The following is a 25,039-nucleotide window of genomic DNA, read 5'->3' on the forward strand; positions in this document are numbered from 1 at the left end:
GCACTAAAGGCCCACTTCTTGTGGTTCTGCCCACTGACCCCAAACATTTCAGTGCATTTTTGGGCCCAAAGTTATTTTGGTGCTCGCTATGAAAAATAATATAATAGAGTCTGTTCAAATGCGTAGACAGCTGAATAGAGTTCATAGTTACCTTTTTGACATTCCATTTCAGTCCAACCAAGGCTGTGAAATAATTATTGTTCCAAAAAAATTCATAAATATTTTTTGTGAGAGAACAGAATGTCACCAAACAGACAACGGGGAAGGGGCTTGTGCAACTAAATGGCTACAAATTGAAGGCTTCACGCCTACATATTGCTAAACTTGGTGATACAATAGTGGAGATGATGAGCCAAGAAGTGAGAGAGAAGAGGGCTCTCCTCCATTCCACAGAAGGACACCGTCTTCAAAAAGAACTATTATAACAAACCTGACAGACAGGCTCTACATGGTCCAGAGACCCTGGGTCCAAATATGGAGCCACACTGCCCTGAAGACCAGCTGCCAAGGTAGGAAAATGAATTAACGTCCTGTGATAAATAGTTTCTCCAGTTATGACTTTGACAAACAATTCCATCATAAGCTTGGCGCTAATTTCTAATTTAACGCTGGTTCACCTAAAGCATCGAGACAATCTTACTCAGTGTGGTGCCATAATGCTCATGGTTGAAGAATAGAGGGATCTTTACTGGCTGGCTTTGCTGGCTTACCTGGGAGTGCCTGATTCTGCCATGAGATATAATGCTTACCATGTAGGCCATAATTCTGCATGGCACAGCTACAAGCTGTATATTATTACTATGCTTGCAATGTGTGCCACATTGTACTGCAGATTCCCCCCCCTACCAACCCCTCCATCCCCACCACCCTTCCACCCCCACAAGACCACTCCAGATGAACTCTGGCATGTGAGCTATGCCTTTGGATGCCAATTGTGGGGCTCAATAATAACCCTGGTGGGCAGAATGCTCTGGAGGTAGGCGCTGTCAGCTAAACCCTCCATCTCTCAGCTCTTTCCAGTTAACTTTTATTTGTTAATAAAAACATGTCTTCTTAGCCTTTATATTGACTGTCCATCTTTTCTTTTTGCATCACTAATACTACCTGTTTCCACCTCTGTGATTTCACCCACCTTCATCCCTGTGTCATCGCCTCTGCTGTTGAATCCCTTATCCATGCCTTTGTTACCTCTAGACCTGACTATTCAAATTATTCCTGGCTGGTCTCTCACATTCCATCCTCAATAAACTTGAGCTCATCCAAATCTCTGCTGCCCATGTCTTAACTCGTGCCAAGTCCAGTTCATCCATGACCCCTGTGCTTTATGACCTACATTGGTAACTCCTAGCCAAGCAACATCTTGATTTCAAAATTCTCATCCTAGTTCTCAAATCCCTTTCTGGCCTTGCCCCTTCCTTGCATCTCTGTAATCTCTTCCAGTTCCCCAGCTATCTGAGATATCTGCACTCCTCTAATTCTGGTGTCTTGAGCATCCCCAATTTTAATGGCTCCACCATTAGACCATAAGACCATAAGACAAAGGAGCAGAAATTAGGCCATTCGGCCCATCGAATCTGCTCCGCCATTCAATCATGGCTGATAAGTTTCTTAACCCCACTCTCCCGCCTTCTCCCCGTAACCTTTGATCCCCTTACCAATCAAGAACCTATCTATCTCGGTCTTAAATACACTCAATGACCTGGCCTCCACAGCCTTCTGTGGCAATGAATTCCATAGATTCCATTGGTGGCTGTGCCTTTAGTTATCTAGGCCTAAGCTCTAGAATTCCCTCCCTACACCTCTCCATCTCTCTATCTCTCTTTCCTCCTTTAAGATACTCCTTCAAATCTACATCTTTGACCAAATTTTTGGTCGTCTAACCTAATATCTCCTATGTGGCTTGGTGACATATTTGGTTTAATGATGCTCCTGTTAAATATAAGTTGTTGTTGTTGTTAGTATTGTTGTTTTCTGTTTTTCAACTCCTGAATTCTGTACTGGTTTAATGAAACATGTTAAAATGTTTTTGAAATTGAACTTTAAATATTCACGCCTGAAAGTCTGTAAAGAGCTATTGTACCTTTAAGTTAGCAGAACGAAGACTGAATATTTATTCTAGCTTCAGGCCAGATCTAAATATGGGCAGTCTGAATTCAATTCCCAGAACATGGTCACACATACTAAACCAATCCTAATTTAGCATGCTCATTCGGAGGGCTCACAATGATTGATGTGGAAAATGGAAAAAAATTGTCGCACAGGTGCATAAAGTAATGGTCTTCTCAGATTGTGACTGGGACAGATTAGAATGAGCTTTACTCAGCATCTAAATATATGTAACTCTGCTCTGTCGAACTTGAAAGTACCTCATGCTGTAATTAGGTACCTGAAATAGGAAATTTTCCACTTTCCAGCACTGATACTTTCAACTTGAATCCAAAATTCGCAAACCTTTTTCTTAAAATCAGATTTTCTATTACCTAGATTTCACAAAACCCATTTTTCCACAGTTAATATAGAATTGAAACTTTAAGACACTGAACATTTGATTTATAGTCTACTTTTAGAGTGGGCGAACGTATGCTGAGTAAATTAATCTGTAAACAATGGAATACTGCAATCTTTCACAATATTGATCAGGGCACATTTTTTTCTGCTCTCCCTACTCTAGATAATATTAGTTTTCATATCTTACATAACTTTCAGCGGATCCCAACAGCCCATAATTTCAAATCTGTCTCTCGGTAGTCTTGAGATCCAAATATACATTCAGTAACAAGTGCCAAATAATGAAACAGAAAACTTTGTCAGTTCAGGTATTGGACTTTGATGCCTTCACAGGAAGTTATTTGGCTTCACTGAGAAAATGGAGCATCAGACCCTGTTTTAATTTTGAAAGCATTAAGAGATCGCCTGCTTTTCTAACTCTGAAGCATCCCCAACTTTAGATGCCTTCAGATGCCTAGGCCCTAAGTTCTGGAATTCCCTTCCTAAACCTCTCTGCCTCTCCACTTCGCTCTCTAAGTCGCTCATCAAAACCTACCTCCTTCATCAGGCTTTTGGTCCTAACATCGCCCAATGTGGCTCAGTGTCTAACTTTGTTTGATCATGCTCCTGAGAAGTGCCTTGGGATATTTTACTCCTTTAAGGTGCCATATAAATATAAGTTGTTGTAGTAGTGAATATATTTGAGAAAAGACAAGCAAACAAATTATTAACAGTCAGATCATTGTTAATAATTTTATATATTATATTTTAATCGCATTATATTATCAATAATCAGCTGGAACTTCTGTGAGGGTTCTCCTAATCTCCAACCATAACTTTGGGAGATTGGGGTTACACCTTAAAAGGATAGAGATCCTCGCGGGGAGGTTTGCTGGTGCTGTTGGGGATGGTTTAAAGTAGATTGGCAGGGGGATGGGAACCTGAGGGGGAATTCGGAATGGATAGCAGAAAAACTGGGATTGGGAAGTAGAGAAATATCAACTGATAACAAGGATATATCAGAGAGTACTATCAAGGTAGATAGACTACTTGGAGAGTTTGATAGAATTAGAGCAATAGTAAGTCATTAGATGGGGTCAGAATAAGAGGGAAAGTAAAAAAGCCTAAATCAGGGCTAATGTGCATGTATGTGAATGCACGGAGTGTGGTTAATAAGATTGGTGAACTACAGGCACAGGTTGACAAATGGAATTATGATATTATTGCTACAACAGAGGCCTGGCTCAAAGAAGGGCAGGACCAGGTGTTAAATATTCCTTGGTGCAAAATGTTTAGGGGAGACAGGAGAGGAAGAAAAGGGACTGGGTGGAGTGACAATATTGATTAAAGATGGCATTACAGTACTGGAGAGAGAGGATGTTCTAGAGGGATCAAGGACGGAACCTCTCTGGCCAGAGGTAAGAAATGAAAAAGGTGCAATAACATTGATTGGTGTAGTATATAGACCACCAACTAGTGGAAGGGATCTGGAGAAACTAATTTGCAAAGAAATTAGAGACAGGTGGAGGAGTTATAGCGTAATCATAATGTGGGACTTCAATTAGCCAAATATAGACTGGGATAGGAATAGTACAAAGGGACAAGGGGGCTGAGAGTTCCTGGAATGTGTTCAAAATAACTGTCTATAGCACTATGTTTCCAGTTTCCGGTCCAATGACAGGACATGCACTTTTGTACCTGGTTCTGGGGAATGAGTGGGAGAGCCGCTAGGGGACAGTGATCATTGTATCATAAGGTTTAGGTTGATCATGGAAAAGGACTAGGCACAATACAGAGCAGGGATAACTAATTGGGGGAAAACCAACTTTGAAGGGATGAGAATGCAACTGAATCAAGTGAGTTGGAATCAAATGTTGGCAGAAAGGATGGTGGATGAACAATGGGCCACCTTCAAAGAAAAGGCACTGCAGGCAATGTCAAGGGGAAAGATAGGATAAATAAATTCAGAGTGCCCTGGATGATGAGAGAGATAGAGGTGAAGAAGAAAAGGAAGAAGTGCGTGTACGACAGATGTCAGGTAGAAAGTACAATGGAGAATCAGGCTGAATATAGAAGGACCAGAGAAGTGAAGAAACTAATGAGAAAAGCAAAGAGAGAGCATGAAAAGAGGCTGGCAGCTAACATAAAAGGGAACCTCAAGATCTTCGAGAAGCATGTAAATAATAAAAGGGTGGTAAAAGAAAGATTAGGGCCAATTAGGGACAAATAAGGGGACTTGCATGTGGAGGCTGGAGAAATAGCGGAGGTATTGAATGGGTACATTTGTCTTTACAAAGGAAGAAGATGCCACCCAGGCTGAGGTGAGAGGGGAGGAAACTGGTACACTAGAAGAATTTACAATTGAGAAGGAGGAGGTGTTAGAAAAGCTATCTTTACTTAAAATAGATAAGGTACCAGGACAGGATGAGTTGCATCCAAAGGTACTGAGGGAAGTGAGTGGAAATTGCAGAGGCACTAGTGATAAATCATCCAGTCTTCCTTAGACACAGGGCAGGTGCCAGAGGACTGGAGAATTGTAAATGTTACACCCTTGTTCAAAAAGGGGTGCAAGGATAAAGCTGGCAACTACAGAGCAATCAGTTTGACCTCAGTGGCATGGAAACTTCTGGAAACTATAGTTCAGGATAAAATCAATAGTCACTTAGACAAGTGCAGGATAATTAAGGAAAGCCACACATAGATTCATTAAGGAAAAATCATGTTAACTAACTTGCTGGAATTTTATGAGGAGGTAACTGAGAAGGTTGATAAGGGAAACGCTGTTGATGTGCTGCATACGGATTTTCAAAGTGCATCTGATACAGTGCCACACAACAGACTTGTGAGCAAAATTCTAGGTCTTGGAATAAAAGGGAAAGCAGACGCTTGGATAACAAATTGACTGACTGACAAGAAACAGAGAGAGTAGTGACAAATGGTTGTTTTTCAGATTGGAGGAAGGTTTGTAGTGGAGATCCCCAGGGGTCAGTGTTGGGACCCTTGCTCTTCCTGATATATATTAATGACCTAGACTGTAGTGTGCAGGGCATGATTGCAAAATTTGCAGATGATATGAAGATTGGAAATGTCAACTGTGATAAGGATAGTCTTAAACTTCAAAAGGACATAGTCATGTTGATGGATTGGGCAGAGAAGTGGCAGATGAAGTTCAATGCAGAGAAGTGTAAGATGATCCATTTTGGCAGGAAGAATTATGGTGAGATAGTATAAAAAAAAGGGAGAGACTCAAAAGGAGGTGTAGGAACAGAGGGACCTCAGTGTATATGTACATAGGTCATTGAAGATGGCAGGACATGTTGAGAAAGCAGTTAATAAAGCATATAGTTTCTTAGGCTTTATTAATAGGGGCATTGAGTACAAGAGTAAAGAGGTCATGTTGAACTTGTATAAGACACTAGTTAGGCCTCATCTGGATTACTGCATCCAGTTCTGGGCACCATTCTTGAGGAAGGATGTAAAGGAGAGAGTACAGAGGAGATTCACAAGAATGATTCCAGAATGAATAATTGTAGCTATGAGGATAGATTGGAGAGGTTGGGACTCTTTTCCTTGAAGAAAAGAAGGCTGAGAGGAGACTTGATGGATATATTCAAGATCCTGAGGGGTATGGACAGGGTAAATAGTTAGAAACTGTTCTCACTCAAGAGAGCATCAAGAACTAGAATGCATAGATTCAAAATAATCGGCAAAAGGAGTAAATGTAATGTGAGGAAAATGTTTTCACCCAGAGGGTGGTTGGAGTCTGGAACTAACTTCCTGAAAGGGTGGTGGAGGTAGGTTCGATCGAGGCATTCAAAAGGGAATTGGATTGCTACCTGAAAAGAAATAATATACAAGGTTATGGGGATAAGGCAAGGGAGTGGGACTAGGTGGAATGACCTTTCAGAGAGGCAGTGCAGACTGGACAGGCTGAATGGCCTCCTTCTGGACTGTAAAGATTCAGTAATTCTGTGAACAGATTTTTATGCCATTTTATCAGGAGTTCTGCTGACCTTGTCCCAAAATGATTGGTAGTAGTCCACAGAAAGGCTCCCCTATACATTTATAGTGGAAATCCTCCCACCTCAGTCCTCAAGTGGAAAAACAAGAAAAGGATTACAATTCCAAGAACTAAACTAATCCTTTGAAAATAACTCTCAAATGGCATTGTATGTCTTCCTACAGTATCAGCCTCTATTAAGGTAATGGTCTCAGAGCCATTCCTCTCCTAGCGATCTTCAGATTTGATCCAAAGAATAAGAGGTCAATTTTAACTCAGTGAAAATAATATTTGCTATTTCCACTGAATTTATTTATGAAGGCATCACTTGTAACACATCAAACATGCTGACTATCTCAAGCAGTGGTCAATCAGACCATTGTGTTACATATGCATCCCACAGAATCATCGTTACATTTAGCAATTCTAATACACTTAAATAATCTTATCATGAAAGTTATTTCTAAATGCGAGCAACAGAGGTCTAGGGAGCATTGCGTTTCTCCACCGGCCACAGCTGTCCAGTTGGAATTAACACCTCAAATTCTTTTTTTCTTTTCAAGAGGACACTTTCGCTCAAAGTGACAGCTGTTTCGAATCTGGATTAGTCTGAATTTAATGGTTTCCCCCCTTGTTGTATTGTTACAATGGCTGACAATGCCAGTCAGCTCATTGCAGACTTCAGACATTGTAGGTGTAAATTTAAACATTATCAGTTTCTTCAGAATTATAATAAAAGAAATAAAATTCCATTCAATTAACGAGCAGAATAATTAAAGAATATAAATTCTGCCACAAAAGCATTGGTCTCTCACTTAATGACGCCTAAATGCCAGCTTTTTCCCATTGATTTCCCAATTGTTTCGGACATAAAGTCAGCAAGAGGCTTGTTAATGAGCCCCGGCAGAGCCCCCCACCTCTCACACTTGGATATTTTGGGCTGCCTCGCACTTCATGGAGCCTGTGCATTTGTTAATCCAGGTGGACTGGATTAAGACCTCGCAAAGCTTTCAGCATCAGTTTTCCAAGTTGGTCTTTCAAGGTGTTTAAAGCATATCCCACATGCGAGGGTGCACAAACTGTAAAAATTAATTTTATGTTACTCTGCATTCCACTGTTTGTAAATTCAACTCTTAGAATTGAGGCTGTTTTACCAGTCTCTTAGTCCTAGCAACACTGCATTCACAGACCTGAAGGGTTATATTGTAATTATTTGTCATTGAGACAGTATAAGCCTCTAACTCTCTGACTCACTGGGACCCTAAATATGTCAATTGTGTAAAAAAAAACATATATTTTAATGGAGAAATTAACTCTAGTACTATGTAGTTTCAGTGTAAAATACTTGCCTCCTTTCTTTTACCTTCTTAATTCTTCCACAGAAATTCTTGGTTGAAAGGCTTCTTATTGAATCAATGGTGAGGAGGTGACAAAGACCCTCAGCGATAGACGGGATTACCTCCGCAGAGCTGCTCCTCGGGCAGTACAGATTTGAGGTAGTTTGGTCTGCTTATGGAGCGACAGAGCCATCTTTAGATTTTTGTTGAAGGGTCGTGAGGACTCGAAACGTCAACTGTGCTCTTCTCCGCCGATGCTGCCAGACCTGCTGAGTTTTTCCAGGTATTTCTGTTTCTGTTTTTGTTTTGGATTTCCAGCATCCGCAGTTTTTTGCTTTTATCTCTAGATTTTTTATCACAGCTTAAAGCATTCCACGGTTTCTTTTGATACTTTTGGCTTACTCAGGATTCATTCAGAGTGTCTAAATATGATCCAGTAGGTTAATGGACGGCCTGTTGTTGTCCAAACCAAAAGAGTCTTCAATCTGTGACTTTCTTTTGCCAATCCCTCCGCCCCACTCTATCTGATAGTCTGATGAGATGCTGAGCAGAGGTTCAGAATTGACCGTAAGGCAGGGAATAAACCCATTCATTGGCTGCAGTTCATCTTCCAGAAGCAATGCATTTCCAAAAAGGCTGCAGGAACATGGAAACTTGAGTGGGGGGGAAATGGGGTGTGGGGGTGCATGTGCAAAATCATCAAAGGTGGCAGAGAAGATTGAGCAAGTGGTTAAAAAAGCACATACAGAATCCTAATTTTATAAATGAAACTCTAGAGTACAAAAACAAAGAAGTCATGATGAACCTTTATAAAACACTGGTTCGGCCTCAACTAGAGTCTACTTCTGGGCACCAGATTTTAGGAAGAACGTGAAGGCTTTAGACAGGGTGCAAAAAAAAAATTACAAAAATGCTTCCACGGATGAGGGTGTTCAATTATGAGGATAGTCTGGAGAAGCTGGGGTTATTCTCTTTAGAGAAGAAAAGGTTGTGAGGAAATTTGATAGAAAGTGTTCAAGGCCATGAGGGGTGTAGGTAGAGCAGAGAGAGAGAAATTCTTCCCATTGACGGAAAGTTCGAGAACCAGAGGCCACCGATTCAAGGTGAATGACAAAAGAACCAATGGCGACATGAGGAAGACCTTTTTTTTAAGCAGCGAGTGGTTAGGATCTGGACTGCAAAGCCTCAGAGTGTGGCAGAGGCAGATTCAATGATGGCTTTCAAAAGGGAAGTGGATAAGCACCTGACAAGAAAAATATTTTAGGACTCCGGGAAGGGCAGAGGAGCTAGGTCAGTTGCTCTTACAGAGAGCCAGCACAGACATGACAGGCTGAATGGTCTCCTTCTATGCTATAACCATTTCATGATTCTATTTTATTTTATCCAGGGCCTGATATTTCATAAGCTTCAACTCAGCTATGTCAGGTTACCCCTTCATCCTCTGGTTTGCTTGGGCTGCCTCTATTATTTGCCAGTTTCTCATCTACGTTATCTGCAACCAGGAGAAATTAAAGTCTACATAGAAACGTATGTAAGTTTTTGATCATGAACCAAATGAAGACAAATTGACCCTCACTTCTCCAGCTTCAATTGCCAGTTTATTCCATTGAATAACAGTGCCTCCTTTAGATGGTGAATGAAGGTGCCGATGTTTGTGCTTCTCCCCAAGTGACCTGCCATTCCCTTGCATTATGTGGTGTCTTCTCCCTGCAAGAGCTTTGTTAACCGTCTATAGCAGAGTGCAGTCACAGTACAAGGATTCATGGAATACTTGGTAAGTGGAAGAAACCTTTGGGATACCTGTTTGTATTTCCTGATCAAAATGTGCATTGTTGGAGAGCACATTTCCCTGATGATTGAACTGGATTACAATGGTCGAGTCCATGCTGTAAGCTTTCCTGATGCTGAGCTGTTTCCCTGAGGCTACAGCTCTGTTTCTGGAACGTGTTAGTGATAAATTGGACATCTTTTCTGATGTATATATCTTCAAAGAACAATTCATAGACAAGACCTTCCGTCGCCTTGATGGACTCATGATGATTAACTCACCAGATGTTGAGAAGTGAATAGGCAGACCTCCTTTAAGGCTGTTTAGGGCATTGTTGAATGCAGCAGCAATAAGTAGACTGTGCAAACAAGTAGTCCTGATTTACATTGTTTGAAATCGTGAATGTCTCCAGATATCATTTTCCAAGTTTATGTCTTGCAGTCTCCATTGAAAGGAACTGCTGAGGACATGAAAAAAAGTCCCAAGCAAGAAAATGCCATATGTCCTGTCAGACCGAGTCCATCCTGACCCCATGTATGAGTACTGGATCATGAACTCGCTCCACTCATCGCACAAACCACTGAACCCCTACATTAACGCTAAAAGGCTAATGTTCCAAATGTGTGTTGCCAGTGGGGATCCTTACCTCATACATGTGTCCATGGGGAACATCCATCCAATGATTATGAAAAAGTGTAGCTGGTGTGCCCATAATTTCCTGACATGTGTGGCTGGAGAGTGAGGTACGCCACTATTGGTGTGCTTTTGGAAAATCAGATGTTGAGCTCATTCCCATAGTTCCCCACAAGCAATATCAAGTGACACCTTTTAATAAGAACCCTTAACCCTCTATAAACCTTAATTCTCCTTCTCAACGGATATTGATCCAGCTCCTTGTCTATCTGACCCTGATCCTGAAGCAACCAACTTCTAGAACACTACCATCTGCAAGTTTCCCTCCAAGCCACACACCATCCTGACTTGGGACTGTTCCTTCATTGTTACTGAGCCAAAGCCCGGAACACCCTTCCTAACAGCACAGCAGGCTCACTGACACTTTCTCAAGGGCAGTTGAGAGATGGACAATAAATACTGACCTTGCCAGGGACACCCCCATCCCATAAATGAATTTTTAAAAAGCATTTTGCATATGCCCACTATTTAAGGAAAAATCTACCATTGCTCAAGGCTTTTAAATGTGTATGTGCCCAGTACTTATCCTCCAACTTAAATAGCCCATTCACTTCAACCTTATCTGTACCATTACTTTCAAGACTTCTGTTTTCCCTTAGTCTTGTTCTTTTTCATGAAAATAAGTACCAGGACAGAACCATATGAATGGAGCATCACACTTTGAAGGAAAACTATATGGATTAATGAGTCGATTGTTACGTAAGCCGACGTTACAAACTGAACTCCCTCTCTTACTCAGTCTATGACCATTAATTAAAAAAATCATCATGTGGAGCTCAGTCACAAGATAGATCTAGTTGTACTGTGTAAAATTAATTTTAAAACAAGGTTCCAAAGAAATGTTTAAAACACAACTTTTGAAATAATGAATGTGGTAAAACATGCGCTCGACTTTCTCTCAGGATGGACTGCCATACATTGTAAAATTCTGCAAAACGTTTAATAATTTTAATTACTTGGCAATCCAACTTTTTGTGTGTAAATAATGCCAGATTGATAGTAAAAATTTCCACAACTTGATTAAAATTAAACATGCTGTATATAATTAGAATTGTTGCAAAGTGTCTAATATAACCCTTTTATAGTAATATTTCCTAATTAATCAGATCCTCACAGTTAGCTACTTAACCAGGCAATCTGCCATAATCTTAAAAGGACTTATTGAGTTATTTAGCAATTAATTTCAAAGTAAACACAAGGTAATTTCATGGTTCTGAGAAGTGAATTTGATAAGCTGTGGCACCTTAACTCCTATTTACTTGGGAAACTGTATCAAAGGCGGGGGGCGGGGGTGGGGGTGGAAACCAGATGGAGACCTTAAAAATAGGCAGTCTAAGTACTGTGGAGTCTCGCCACAACAGTCTCTGCTATACCTTGACCTCTGATGCAGTACGTAACATTTATAATACCCTCATTAACAATGGAACCATATAAAATGTCCAGCTCCTGCAAGCAGGGGTCTGAAGTGAACCAAGCACCCTATCACTGCCAACCAAGCACCCTATCACTGCCAACCAAGCACCCTATCACTGCCAACCAAGCACCCTATCACTGCCATATTGATGGAGCAGCTTTCACTCCATGCCCACTATACCAAGAAAATTCAGATGCATCTGATTAATATTAACCACAGGCAGTTCTCATACTTATTCCTGTTAACATCTTCACTGGCTACTGTTTAAAGGGAAGCAAATTTGTTTTGTATTTTCTGGCAAAGAGCTACACCTATAGTAATACCTTACAGGGCACAATATTGTAAAGAGGGCATTCTCTCATGAAACTAATTGCCTTCATTCTTTTTAGGAGCTTGTTAACGTGAATTTAACTGTCCTTGCACAATGCAATACTAGCTTTTGCCTTTAAAGATTAAATTGATGTACATGCACCACCTCTCATCCATCAGGCTTTGGTTCACATCATGAAGCCCTCAAAAGCCTGTCCTCCATCCACAAGGTTTCCATCAAGAGAGTGATGGTAACTTCACACTAGCCTGGATGACTATAGCTGTGACAACACTAAGGCATTAGCACCAACCTGAACATGGCATTCCACTGGACGCACCTCTGCCACTGAATTTCGCATCCATCCCTCCACCACCAAGGTACTGTGGCTGCTGGATGTACTGCAGCAAATCACCTAGATTATCCAGACCCAGTGAACTTTACCACCAAGAAAGGCATGAGGAGCAACACCATGGGAATACCATTATTTCCAAGTTCCCCTCCAAGTTTCACACCATCCTGACTTGGACAGATATTCACATATCATCCATCATAGATGGAGCAAGATCCTAAAACATCCTACCTACCACTGTTGTGGAAGCACCATCACTACAGGGACTACAGAGTTCAAGGAGAAGACCCACGACAACCTTCTCAGGGTTAACTAGGAATGCACAATAGGTGTGATCTTGCCAGCATCACCAACATCCCGAGAACAAGTAAGGGAACTTATCACTTAATGGACCCTACCATAGCATCAAGGGGAAGACAAAACTGACAAGGCCTATAATATTTTGCTGGTGCACAATTCCTGCCTGCTAGTAGTGGAACAGCATGGAGATTAGCTTTGGGATAAGTGCACTCAATCAGGATGCCTTACAACTGAAAGGGCAAAAAGTAGGGGTAAGTAAATCTATGAAAAATTGTACAGAGCATTCTGTCAATTTAACTTATTCGAAACAAATCCTTTGTTCTAAGTTACTGGAAATTCTGGTGGTGCAGAATTTCTCCTGAGACCCTGCTCTGCTGTAACTTCACCACAGATCCAGGAGAAGTTACGTCGAGTATCAATGGGCTTTCCTGCCTCTGTTCCATAAAGTACAGTGGCAAAGCAAGAGTAGCTCCAAGGAAATTCTGGGCCAATAACATAGCAATCAATGGGCAGAATTTTACGCCGGAGCGATTTTACGGTCCCGCCAAAGTCAGTGGACTTTTGAATGGCTGGCTACCTTTTACAGCCCCTCCCGCGCTGCAGCGAGGCTGTAAAATTCCACCCAATGTAGCTAATATTCGTAGATGAGCACTTAACGCACTTGATTAACATTCCTCTCTCTCGCGACTGCACCAATGCAGGCACCAACTTGCTTACATTAAATGGGTGGTAGCTCGGTTAATACATAGAAGAATGTCTTGCCAATGCATTCAGCATTCTTCTGCTGATATTGCCAACAGCAATTTCAATAGGTTTAATTGAGCTTCTGGTTTGGCTCTTCTCCAGCTAACAACAAAGACTGGTGCTGTCGTGAATGCAAGTATGATTACTGCATTCTTCTTTTCTTGTGTTAATTTCGAAAGGACAGCAAAAGGAAAGGTCACCCTGTACATCAAGCAGAGCACGGAGTTATTCAGGATAAGAGCTGAACTATTACATCTGTCAAGGGAATCAGAAATGACTAAACCAATATAAGCAAGTAAAATTGACTTTTGCAAATGTAAACTTCAAAAAATGTCCAGCTATCAAGGATTATGGACACGTATGGATATATGACACTTGTCAGTGAAATGGTGTAAATTGCACTTGTCAGTAAATTCATGTAACACTATTAAAATTCAAGAATATAGGAATTTATCCCTTCGAGCCTGTTCAACCATTCACTGATATGGTTGATCAGTATATTAACTCCATTCACCTGCCTTGGCTCCATATCCTTTTAATATCTTCACCCAGAAAAAAAATTCCATTGATCTTAGATTTAAACTTATTACAACAATTGCAACTGTCAAGAGGAAAATTGAATCTGGCCATTCCAGTCCTGTACGTGCTTCCAAGCTCCTGGATGCAGACATTTGAATGGATCTTGCTGAATTTTTGGTGACTCCTAGCAATACCATGTGCTGGACCCTTGGTTCCACCAACAATTATATCCCATATCTGCTACGAAAAGTGTCTCATCATGAAAATATTATCAACCAACCTGATTAAATTAGGAACAAAATGCACTGCAGGGTATTTCTCCTGCCTCAGTTTCCCAGACTGTACACTGGGTACTCAGAGTTAACAGACCTCTGGCAAGCACCACATTATCAGCTTGTTTTGATTTGTACGAGAAGCTCAAATGAAACATACCCATCTGCCTATGTCTCTAATGGTGATTCTAGCACTCAAATTGCCCCTTTTAGTGAGAAGCTGTGGAACGCAAAAGTATACAACTGGAATCTCAACCAACCACTGCTAAAAGTTAAGCAGCCCCGGATGAATATTCAGAGGGATGTCTATATAATGCATGAATGTGGTGAATTTCATTCCGCAGTGCAAATAGCAAAGGAATTGCATGGGAAATTAATGAATAGTGAGCCAAGTTCCAATGGTAATGCAGACAGGGAGTCACACCAATAGTCTTCAGGTGAAAGTAAGTTTGACAGGAGCATAATAGGTGGAGAGAATAAGATTTTTTATTAATATTACAGATGGATCTAAATGTGAAATATTCATCCAGCTCCAGTGCTGGAACACAGGTAGTCAAGATTAATTTGATTTTCCAGATGAACCAGTGTCAGTGGGGAGAATAGGACCAATGTAGGTCAAAGAGAAAAAGCAGGAGGAGAAGGCAAGTAGGAGGTGGAGACTGGGAGGAGCAGCGGCAAGGGGGAGAAGGGGAGGTAACAGGAAAGGAAAAAGAGGGAGAGCAGGAGGAGAAAAAGAGGAGAAGAGGGAAGGTGGGGAGGGAAACGAGAATAAGAGGGGAGAAGGGAGCAGGAGAAGGGAAGTGGGGGAAGATAATAGGAGGTAAGGGAGCAGATAGGAGAGGGGAGGTGTCAGAGAGGAAAGGGGACAGGAAGAGAAGAGGAAATGAATGTAAGGGTAATAATCCATTGGGGTTGGGAAATGCAGGCAACGGGGATTGGAGAAAGTGCTGAGAATGAAAATATAGTGTGCGACTTGCTCTAAAATGAGCAATGAAGCAGGGTGAGAGAAGTCTGCAAACAGAAAATGCACTAGCGGAGCTTGTACTTGGCAGCTATGGCTGGTTGGGAACAGGAAATGCAGTCTGTGACATGGGAATCCATCACTGTTCATTGTGGGGTGGTGCTGACATCCTGCATATGTGAGGAGAACTGAGTCACATGCATGCCCATCGGGAGGAAACCTTGCTCAGTGATTGTGGGGGTGTGGTGGGGGAGGGGGGGGAGGGGGGGCAGGGGGCATTAGGGACCCATCACATAACCTTAGGTTCAACATGATTGTAATCAATTCTTCTACTAATGTTATGTTTATGACAGCTTCAGGTGCAATACAATCTGGGTATCACTCCACACTTTGCTTATATAATTTACATTTACAGTATGGAAACAGGTCATTCAGCCCAACAAGCCCACATTCTACATGAGCCTCCTCCATCCCTACTTCATCTTATCCTATCACCATACCCTTATATTCCTTTCTCCCACGTGTACTTACCTAGCTTCCAGTGCATATATTGTATGACAGACATTTGTGGTCACTCTGCATTTTGAGATATGACAAAATAAAAGTAAGGACAGATTGTAAGAAACAAGAAATAGGAGCAGGAGCACAGGCCACCCAGCCTGCTGCACCATTCAATAACTTCATCTTTCACCTCAGCTCCATTTTTCTGCCCTTTTGTAGTAATTATAGTTTTATTTAGTGTGTAATGCACTTTTAAGAATAACACTTGTTAGGCAAGATCACATGATTTGTAGTAACCAATAGAAGAGTAGCTTGGGCTACCTCAGCAGTCAGTTTAGAGATAGAGTTGGAGTTGAAAGCACACGTGTAGTTGCTGCTAAGTATATTGTAAATAAACTTAATGTTTCCACCCAAGAAGTGTTAACAGATCAACTCTATCATTAATAGTACAACTCAGCCACCCTACAACATCTTTCATCATACCTCATGATTCCTTATTTTTATTCTGTATTTTTACTATTTTTAGTTATGCTGGGAATCGTTTTTGCAAATTGGAGTGCAGAGCATTGCAGCTTCTGTCTGGTACAGACCGCAGAGCCAAGGGATGTAAAACTAAGGCACTACAGCACCACCTTGGTGTTAGGGTGTAATTACAGCAGGTTGTCTACAGGGAGAATTCCCAGCACAAAAGGTGGATGTAGATAACAATAATAGGAATAGTTTTCACAAAAGTGCAGCAACTTTGTAACAACTGAAAGTTCAATTTTGTAGCTAGGGCGAGCACCTTATCGTAAGATTTTAAATTAATCAGAGATAGGTCTTAGACACGATCTTAGGATCGTGTAAACAAACAGTTAAATGCCAACCTCAATTTCGAGAATGCTTCCAACAACTACAGATATACCAGGACTGTTTGGAGTTGTTAAAGAAGAATACTATGATGCACAAGCATTTGTTACATCAAGATAAGTGAACATTTTGTACCTGTTCAAATCTGCACAGAAGTTTCAGTACATTGGCAAAGCCAACATCAGTATAAATTGCTTCAATCTGAAATTAAAATAAGTAAGTACATATTAACTGTTGAGTTAGATTGTACATGCATCATTGTGGAAAAAGCTGTCAGGTAATAGAAACTATTAGGAATTATGAGATAGTATTTACTGTTGGCGTCATTATTGTCCAAATGCTTCATGCATTTGCATCAAATTCCTCCCTCCACTGTTTAAATGAAGACATTAGCTCATTCACTTGAAACTCCACAGTGATGCACTGAGCCACAAATGTCAGGGCTTTCTTAGGTTCAACACTCATGTGTCTTGAGCTAAGCACAATCAGGACAGTAGTCAAACTATTAGTTGGTTTCAGAGTTTGGGATAAGTAGCAGATATAGAAAAGATTCTTACTCGTAATTACTGCCTTGCAACTCCCACTGAAAGTGTAAAGTTGAATGTGGAAATTGCTACAATTAAAAGTCCCATTGTAACTCATCATCACATGGGAAAAGTTCACTTGGAAATAGATTGCTGGTGTCCAAGGGACAACAACTCAACAGAAGTTCAAAAACAGTAAGGAAAAGAATTTACAGAGAAGGGAAAAAGGAAACAATTTCAAGACATCTCCCCTAAACATGCCTTATGAAATACGAAACTTAAAGTGCTGGTTAAGTGATGGAAATTATGTTGTGGACCATGACGTTGCGAGTAGTTCCAGGGTTAATTTACCATTTCACGTTGAGAATCAACGTCTGCATATTGTTATTTTATAGAGTTCCTGTATTTGTATCATGCTAACTACTTATTTCACGCTGCTTAGAATGATCACAATCACCATAGAAGTGGCCTCATAATCATTAACTATGATGCTACAGTCCATGATGCCCCATAGGTTTGATGCCTTATTAAATTAATATTGGCCTATTACTAAACTGGAATGAATCACAAAGAGACTTGACTATAAAAGTAAGTTCCTTTGACTTTTCAGGGGACAGTAAGTGCTGTAAGAACTCAATAATGTACATAAAACTGGACAAGATAAGTGAAAGGAAGGTAAACTCAATACACTTAAAAAGAGACAAGAGATGGGAGAGATTTTTTACAATAGTACATTTTTTTTTAGTACAGTTATTGTTCAAGCTCCCATCAGAACGTCACTGACAGTCCATCCCACTGAGCCAATTGCCCTAATCGCTGTGAAATGGAATCAAACAGGTGTGAACAAATATAGATTACAATATTATATTGATAACCTACAGTATTTCTTGACTGTCTTCAAGAGTCAAGCAGAAATTTCACAAATTTTTCTTCTTCTTCTGCAAGTTTTACTGGTGAATATTCACCTCCCTCTTGCTTAAAATAGACAGCTCAAAAGCAGAGTTAAAATAGTATTCAGAGGAGTTTGTTCAGTGGTAAGTGTTCTCACGGGATCAGCTGGAATCAAAACATACGCTTAGTAAATTTGGGAGAAAATTGCAGGTGGCCTGGTACATGTGATAGACCTTTTGTTGGATCCTGGTCACCAGTTTGTAGGGACTTATGGATCTGGGTTACACGCTTGTTTTGGGATGGCCAAGTTGGTACAATAGACAGAGTAGGTCAGTAGACACTTCTTAGGTGGAACACATTCTGTTTATTTACAAAGGTATTCAGCAGCTACACTTGTGTGCTTTCAACTCAAACCCCGTCTCTTACGACAGACTCTAACTATGGGCTACTGACTACTGAGGTGGCCTGCACTACCTACTGGACACTAAGATCATGTGCTCTTCCATTATAACATTCTTCTTAAAGGTACATTACACATCAGATTACCACACCTTTCAGGCCAAGCGTTGGCCCGAATCTTCCATGGAGTGGAAATCAGAGTCAGATTGCCACACCACTCCTAGTTATTTACCTTGAAATCCAGCCACTCCTTTCTCGTGTGACCTTCCGACTCAGGCCATGTGAGTGCAATGGATTCCCAAGGCCTTCAGTTAGGCTCAGCTGAGTCAGAGGTAAGGAAGGCACGCTCCCTTTTTTTAAGACATTAGCCATAAAACAGGTAAGCTTAAAGGTCACAGCCACTTTGAGAAGCCAGGGAGAAAGTAAGTGTATGAGGTAAGTGGATAGAATTTTAGGGGGGGGTGGGGGGCGAGATGATAGAAAATGGGTGGGGGTTGGGTGGTCAGTGGAAGGGGGTTTGGTGGTCAATGGAGGGTGATCAGTGAGGGGCTAGAATGGGGGGGTGGTTTGAGAATGTCAGGTGGTCATTGGGGGTGTTTGGGGGTCATGGGGTTTGGTCAGTGAGGGGGAGTCATTGGGGGTGTCGGGTAGTTAGTGGCGGTGGTCATTGGGGGCTGGTTAGTAAGGGGGCAGTCAGTGGCGGGGGTCGGGTGGTCAGTGGGGGCACAGTCAAGGGGGCTGGTCAGTTGGGGGTGGTCAGTGGGGAGTGATCAATGAGGGAGTGATCAGTGGGGGGGGTTGTCATTCAGAGGGGTGGTCAGTGGATTGGTCAGTGCGGGAGTGGTCAGTGGGGGTTGGTCAGTGGGGGCTGGTCAGGTAGTCAATGGAGGTGGTCAGTGTGGGCTGGTCAGTGAGGGAGTGATTAAAGAAGAGGTATTAGAAAGGCTGGGCGTACTTAAAAGTTGATATACCAACAGGACCAGATGGGATGCATCTGAGGATGCTGAGGGAATTAAAGGTGGAAATTGCAGAGACACTATCCATAATCTTCCAATTCTCCTTAGATTCAGGGAGGTGGTGCCAGAGGACTGGAGAATTGCAAGTATTACACCTTTGATCAAAAGCCAGTGTAAGGATGAGGCATTTGACTACAGGCCAGTCAGTTTAACCTCAGTGGTGGGAAAGCTTTTAGCGACAATAATCCAGGACAATATTAACAGTCACTTGGACAAGTGTGGATTAATTAAAGAAAGCCAGCATGGATTTGTTAAAGGCAATTTGCTTGATAAGAGTTTTTTTTGTTGAGGCAACGGAGAGGGTTGTTGAAGGTAATGCAGTTGATGTGTTGTACATGGACTTCCAAAAGGCCTTCGGTAAAGTGCCATGTAATAGGCTTCCCAGCAAAGTTGAACCCATGTAATAAAAGGGACAATGCAGTATAGAATCATAGTTGACTGAGTGACAGAAAGCAGAGAATAGTGGTGAACAGTTATTTTTCGGAATGGAGGAAGGTATACAGTGAAATTCCACTGCAGCTTGAAATGGATTACTTGTTGTTAATCCATGTTTGTTCAAATTTTTGAGATACTTTGCTTTTCTAAGGTAATTTGAGGTAGACTGGGCATTTTTCAGGTCTGAATGTGGCAGCCTTTGGCCCATTTGTGTGTTTCCACGCTACACAGTGAACAAAGATCTAATCAGGATAACTATTGTCCCACAAGATAGTTACTCTGCAGTGATTACACAAGCGATATTTTTCATTAACAGTCTACAAAGACAAGCCTGCCACACAATCAAGCAACATAGTGCATCAATTTCAGTGCCAGTGTGATGCCAGGTATGTAGGCAATCAGCCCAGTGATTATCTGATCGAATAAAATAGCATGTTCCAGCGGTTTTTTTTGTATAGACAGAGTACCGAGCACACTCAACCAGCCCAGGCTTGTAAAATCCAAAGCAAAACATTTACTGTTAGATGTGATTCTGTGATTGGGCAGCACATGCTGAATAATCCTGAGTGCGCCAATAACTATACTGAGAACCAATTTAAAATAATCCCAAACTCGCAACATGGCTCATTTATGCATGCTAAAAGCGACATACATTCAAACACAGGGACTGGTTCTCTGCAAACAAAAGGAACATGTTCAAGCCTTGCAGCTTTTTTTGAATTAACCGGGAGCTTGGGGAGCCTGTAGTTCCCCGTTGATTTCTCCATGGAAACACCTCAGCCAATTAGAGTCGCCTTGCCAACCCTTTTCTCCTTTAGTATGAATAGTTGCGATTGTTTGAAATTTAGTATTCTTCCATTTATCCCAATGAGTGCAAGATGAAAAGCTTCAGCAATGTCTCACTTTTCAAAAATATGTTAAATTTTGCATAAGTATTTTGTATTTCAAATAAAGATCTGACTGTATTTTCTCATTCCTTTGGCTAATCCCATGCTTAGGTTGCAGCATTTGAAAGCTCCAGAAATGAAAAAAAGACATAAAGCATCTCTTTTGACATTACAATAGCAAATTATATGTGTGTGGGCCAATGACTGGCAACTATCCCTGAGTTTTGGCACAGATTGCCTACCAACACTGCTTATTATAGTAATATAAACTTATTATCAATGGCATACTGAGACCTGCATGACTAAACAACAATACAGGCTCAGTTAAGAGCACTTCACCATCTGTGTGGCATTCTGTCAATGAAGACTACAAGAAACAGGTGCACTCCAATATAGACCAGGACAGAATTATCAAAAAAATGTGCTTGAGTAATGAGCAAATTAAAAAGAGCACTGGCACAGTCATGACTTATTGAGAGCTTTGCCAAATCTGGTGACATGGCGTGTAATTCCTTTGTAGGAAGAACATACAAAGATAGGGAGTTTAAGGGAAATAGGCCATCAACCAGACCCTTGTAAATATACTCAAAACCAGCATCTTCCCTATTTCACTGCTTTGGTCCGGTTCCATAACCCTTGAAGGAGATTGGGCTTTCATATGGATTAATTACTGGTGCAATCATTATTATTACAATCAATACAAACATAAAATTAACATTCGTCCTTTATAAATCAGCCCCCATATAATCACTAAGATAAAAGCAAAACACTGTGGATGCTGGAAATCTGAAACAAAAACAGAAAATGCTAGAAAAACTCAGGTGGTCCCGCTGCATCTGTGGAGAGAGAAGCAGAGTTAACATTTAGAGTCTGTATGACCCTTCTTCAGAGCTAAAGAGGAGTGGAAATGTGATGAAATTTATATTGTTCAAGGGGGCTGGGGCAGGTGGAGCTGGATAGAAGGCCAATGACAGGTGGGTACAAAAGAGGGATTGACAAAGATGTCATGAACTAAAGGACAAAGGGAGTGTTAATAGTATGGTGAGTGCTCATCTTCTGATTAGGCACTTTACAGCCTTCTGGACTTAACATTGAGTTCAACAACTTCAGGCCATAAACTCTCTTCTCCATCCTCACCCCTCTTTTTTAATCCCCTTTTTTACTACATTCATTTTTATTTTTTATCCATTTTAATTTTAATTTTTATTCATTTATCCATGTTTTTATCATCTTTTTTATCCCCCCTTCTATTCCATTTTCTATCTTTTTTTTTCCTCACCACTACCCCCTCCCCCCACTGCATGCCCCAACAGGGCCATCTGTTACATCTTCCATGTTGTTCTTTCACACAATGCTACCCTTGTTCTGCTATAATCACATTCTGCTTTCTTACCTTTACGCCACTATCAGCACCTTTTTTAGCACTAACCACTACCATTAACAATCCCTTTGCCCTTTAGTTCATGACATCTTTGTCAATCCCTCTTTTATCCAGCCTTCTATCCAGCTCCACATGCCCCACTCCCCTTTAACAGTATAAATTTAATCACATTTCCACTTCTCTTCATCTCTGAAGAAAAGTCATACAGACTCGAAAAGTTAACTCTGTTTCTCTCTCCACAAATGCTGCTAGACCTGCTGAGCTTTTCCAGCATTTTCTGCTTTTGCCCCATATAATCACAGCAAGCAAGATAGGCCAAGACAGGCCAAGGGAACTGCAACTGCTTTCTGTCACCCTAGACTCTTACTCTCCATGATGCGGTGATACATGTACAAGGCTGACTCTCTCTCTTGTCACTCCAACTGAGCTAGAGGTTATGCGAAGGGAAAGAAGATCGGCTATAATTGAGAAAATAGTTTCTCTAACTATTCCATAATAACATGTAAAATTTAGAACTTTTAAAAGAACCTCATAAGGAAGCTTAACTTACATAATTTTTTAATTGAACATGAAGAGTAACAGTACCATGGAGGCTATGGTAGAAATTCACAACTACAATGACTCACTCAATAAATTTATAATCTTGGCCCTGAGGTGGAGAGAACAAGTAGAGACCAAGAGATTGTCAACTTTGTGGGGCTCTACTGGGGATATGCAGAAATGTGTAAAAGTGCACTGAACACAGCAAATGCCCTGGAGCCTAGTCATAATGCTGAATTCCTGTAAACCTGAGCTAACCATTCCCCTAACCAAACTGTTCCAATACATCCATGCTAATGCATACTTTCCGAGGATTGTCACCTTGTCATGGTGGAGAGGCTTGTGTGTCCCAATGAACCTGAGAGCGATGCCGTCCGGAGCTCCTGCTCCTGGCAGGGTCTCCCATGGTGGTAAGGTCAAGGGGGAGGTTCCAGATAAAAAAATGATCCAAGAAGTCCTCAACGACAGAGCAGGCAGAATAGGGCTGCGGCCCCAATGGCTGAGAAGGCAGAACAAGGCTGCAACGGGGAACTGGTCCGCCATGCCACTGAACCCGGCCACCAACCGCCAAGACCACGTGGAACCCGCTGTGCACCGGAGTCCCCATGCTAAACTACGCCATGCTTAGGCCTCCTTCAAGCAATAAGCCCTCTGGCGATGGAGGAGTGGCGACAGGGGTAGAGCTGTGATACCTGGAGGCTCCCATCCAAGATTCCGCACACAGCTGGCAGATGTGCGGCGGTCGTCGGGCACCTGTATCGGCACAGGGGTGCCTTTCAGCAGTTGCATCTGTGACTGAGCAGCCCTCTTCAGGATACCCCTCTGCTCACCCCAAATGGGGAGGGGGCTAGAAAAGGTGCCCCAAAAATAGGCTGTCCCATTTCTCCTGGCTGGGAAACCCCACCCAGCGGCATCACTACCTCTGCGGCCGAAACAAGAGGAAACTAAACTTAGGAACCTGGAATGTGAGAGCACCTGTTGACAACCCAAAGAGCGATCGCCCGGAAAGACAAACTGCCTTTGTGGCTCAGGAGCTAGCGAGGCACAACATCGACATCGTTGCTCTTAGCGAAACCCGGCTCGCCGAGGAAGGGCAGCCGTGGAGGGTACACCTTCTTCTGAAAAGGGAGGTCAGACAGTGACCCCCGCATCCACAACGTCGGTTTCACCATGAGGAATAGGATAACTGCCACAGTCTTCAAACTCCCCTTGGGGGTCAATGACAGGCTGATGACCCTACGCCTGCAGTTCAGTCGTAACCAGTGTGTCACTGTCATCAGCGCATACGCCCCAACTTTAGATTCTGAACATGAAGTCAAGGAGAGGCTCTACTCCGATCTCAATGGCATCCTTGCTTCCATCCCCAGGAACTACAAGGTCATCCTCTTAGGTGACTTTAATGCCTGAATTGGACCTGACCATTAAATCTGGAGTGGAACTATCGGCAAGAATGGCGTGAGGAAGGCCAATGCCAAGAGCATCCTTCTTGACCAAGCACACCCACTACGGTCTGATCGTGGTGAACACGGTTTTCTACCAGAAGAACCAGTTCAAGGCCACGTGGAGGCACCCAAGGTCAGGGCATTGGCACTTCCTGGACAACTTCATTGTCCGAGACAGAGACCTGAGGGACGTGTTTCTCACGAGGGCAATGAAGGGTTCTGAATATTGCTGGATGGACCATCGACTTGTGCGCTTGGTGATGAACATCTGCCGGGCACCAAGACACCAGAGGACCCAAAAAGCCGCCTGGAGAAAGCTGAATGTTGCAGCATTGAAGGACCCAGGACTGCGGGAAGCGTTCCAGGCTGAGTTGTACAGCGCACTGCAGCAAGTGCCCACCACCGATGCCATTTCCATCCAGGCATAATAGGAGGAACTCGAGTCCGCTGTCCTAGACACCTGCACACAGACTATTGGGTTCGTGCCACAATGGAGCCAGGACTGGTTTGACACCAATGACACTGGATCCACGATCTTCTCAAGCAGAAGCGAGAAGCCTTCATCGCCTGGCAAAGTCACCCATGTACCCGGCGAATGATGGCAGTGTACCACCAACTGAAGGCTGAGGTTCAGGGATGCATCCGAGATATGAAGAACAACTGGTGGGTGGAGAAAGCACGTGAGATTCAAACCTACACTGGCCAGCACGACATGCGCAACTTCTTCCAGGCTACTAAGACAATCTATGGACCTGCTTAACCGGACAAAACCCTCTCCAATCATAGGACGGCTCCCGGCCCCTCAAGGATGATGACGCCATCCATCAGCTTTGGAAGGAGCACTTTGAACTGCTCCTCAATTGGGACTCCATCATATCAGAGGAGAGCCTCAAAGCCGTCCCACATCACCCTGTGGAGATTTCCTAGGGCGGTCCACCAACCATCAATGAGCTTAAGCGGGCCATCCAATAGATGGAAACCAACAAAACCTGTGGGCCAGATGGTATACTTGCAGTCTGC

The sequence above is a fragment of the Cetorhinus maximus genome, chromosome 24, assembly GCF_964194155.1.
Source record: "Cetorhinus maximus chromosome 24, sCetMax3.hap1.1, whole genome shotgun sequence".
Classification (NCBI taxonomy): domain Eukaryota; kingdom Metazoa; phylum Chordata; class Chondrichthyes; order Lamniformes; family Cetorhinidae; genus Cetorhinus; species Cetorhinus maximus.